Here is a 2,701-nt window from a genome sequence, read left to right on the forward strand (position 1 = left end):
GGGCAAAAAAGGGATTCTGCCAGCTAACAGCATCTTTCATGGAACCTTCCAAGAACACACACATTTCCTCTTACATTTAATTAGCCAGAATTGAGTCACATGACCACACTTGGCTGCTAGAGTAGGTAGGAAAAAGGGCCTGGGTGGCTCAGTTAAGTGTCTGCTTTTGGCTCAAGTCATGATCATGAGCCCCAAGATGGAGCCCCTACTCCAGCCCCATGTTGGGCTCCCTGCTCAGCCTAAGTCTGCTTCTCCCTCTCCTTCTGCTCCTCTCCCTACTCCCTCTTTCTCTCTCACTCTCAAATAAATAAATAAAATATTTTTTAAAAGTAGCCAGGGAATATAATACCAGATACCAAAGTACACAGATAAAAATTGGAGTTCTGTTACTTAAGAAAACAGAATACTTATTTGGTAGCCAAACAATCTCTGCCAACAGTCTCAAATCTTTTGAGTTCTGAATTGTTAAATAAATGTGAATAAATGTGTGCTAAAAGACTGATTTACATATGAATGCATGAATGAATGGTAAAGGGTGCAAGGCACAAAATTAGAACTAGGAGATACAGTGGTGGATGGATATTAAGAGATTAGGATTAAAAAAAGAGATTAGGAGAATAGAGCTAGGAGGGACCCCTGGGTGGCTCAGCGGTTGAGCGCCTGCCTCCAGCCCAGAGCATGATCTTAGAGTCCCGAGATGGAGTCCCACATTGGGCTCCCTGCACAGAGCCTGCTGCATGGAGCCTGCTTCTTTTTCTGCCTATGTCTCCATCTCTCTCATTGTGTCTCTCTGAATAAATAAATAAAATCTTTAAAAAAAAAGGAAAAAAGAATAGAGCAAGGAGAAAGAAAAGTGGGAAGCAGGGAGTGGGAATAGGTAAAGCTCATGAATTGGAGATTCTTTAAACTTGCCAGGCTTCTTTTATTTTTTTTTTAAAGATTTTATTTATTTATTCATGAGAGACAGAGACATAGGCAGAGGGAGAGGGAGAAGCAGGCTCCCTGCAGGAAGCCCGATGTGGGACTCGATCCTGGGACTCCAGGATCGCATCCTGGGCCAAAGGCATCCTGAGCCAAAGGCAGATGCTCTACCGCTGATACCACTGAGCCACCCAGGCGTCCCTACCAGGCTTCTTTTAATGTTATTAAAAAGACTTGGGGAAAAATACAGCCCAAATCCATTTTTTTTTAATTTATTTATGATAGGCACACAGTGAGAGAGAGAGAGAGAGAGAGAGAGAGAGGCAGAGACACAGGCAGAGGGAGAAGCAGGCTCCATGCACCAGGAACCCGACGTGGGATTCGATCCCGGGTCTCCAGGATCGGGCCCTGGGCCAAAGGCAGGAGCCAAACCACTGCGCCACCCAGGGATCCCCCCAAATCCATTTTAACTTAGTAATAAAGGATATATTTTTAAGGGTTTTTTTTTTTTTTTTTAATTTGAGAGAGAGAGATTGAACATGAGTGCGTTGGAGGCAGAGGGAGAAACAAGCAGACTCCTGAGCAGGGAGCCTGAAAGGGACTCGATCCCAGGACCCTGAGATCATGACCTGGGCCCAAGGCAGATGCTTAACTAACTGAGCCACCAGGCACCCCAATAAAGGATATTTTTAAAGAAAAAAATTCCTCTAGATTCCTACCTCCCTAATTTGAGAATTATTTTCATTTATTTACACTATTTGGAGATATATATTTATTTATTTATTTATTCATTTGTTTACACATTTATTTATTTATATATTGATTTGTTTACATATAGTAAACAAATATATATAGAGATATATATCTAACAAATATATATATATATATATATAGAGAGAGAGAGAGAGAACATAATTTTAGATAATGTGTTTCAAATTTTTCTGAACTGTTCTATCCATAACCCCTATTTAAAGAAAACATTCCATATTTCTATATAATCACCTTACGGCTGGTATAATAATTTTAGGTCATTTTAGACTTTATATATCTCCACCTCTACTTGGGAAGCATTTGTGGAATAACTGAGTATGAAGATTATCATATATATGTATCTAAGTATTACTAACAATTGTATTTTTGCCTAATGGACACTGTGTTAAACTTGCAACAAAAGTAATGGCCCATTTAAGACCCATATGTAAAGATTACTAGCTAAAGGATTTTTCAGAGTCAAGGAAGCTACCTTATCTGGAAACCTGGATTTAAGTCCTAGCTGTGCTGACCTCAGCAACATACTTCACTTCTCTGAAAGTTGATTTCTTCAACTGTAAAACGGTTTGAATTTAAAACACCCACAGGGGGACCTGGGTGGCTCAGTGGTTGAGCATTTGCCTTTGACTCAGTGCATGATCCTGAGATGAAGTCCCATATCAGGAAGTCCCCGCAGGGAGCCTGCTTCTGCCTCTGCCTATGTCTCTGCCCTTCTCTGTGTCTCATGAATAGGTAAATAAAATCTTTTAAAAAATAAAATTAAAATTAAAAACACACACAAAGCCTTTTTATTGACATAAACCTATATTTGAAAATATAAGTGTACAGGTAAATGAAATTCATAAAATGAAACTACCCACATAGCCATCACCAAAGTCAAGAAAGAGAACATTACCAGTTCCCCAGAAGACCCATTTGTGCTCCATCCACCCTTCCTGTTATGACTTCTAACACCAGATATTAGCTTTCCCTGTTTGAACTTTATGTAAACGGAGTCATGAAATATGTA

This window comes from Nyctereutes procyonoides, unplaced genomic scaffold (assembly GCF_905146905.1).
Source record: "Nyctereutes procyonoides isolate TBG_1078 unplaced genomic scaffold, NYPRO_anot_genome, whole genome shotgun sequence".
Classification (NCBI taxonomy): domain Eukaryota; kingdom Metazoa; phylum Chordata; class Mammalia; order Carnivora; family Canidae; genus Nyctereutes; species Nyctereutes procyonoides.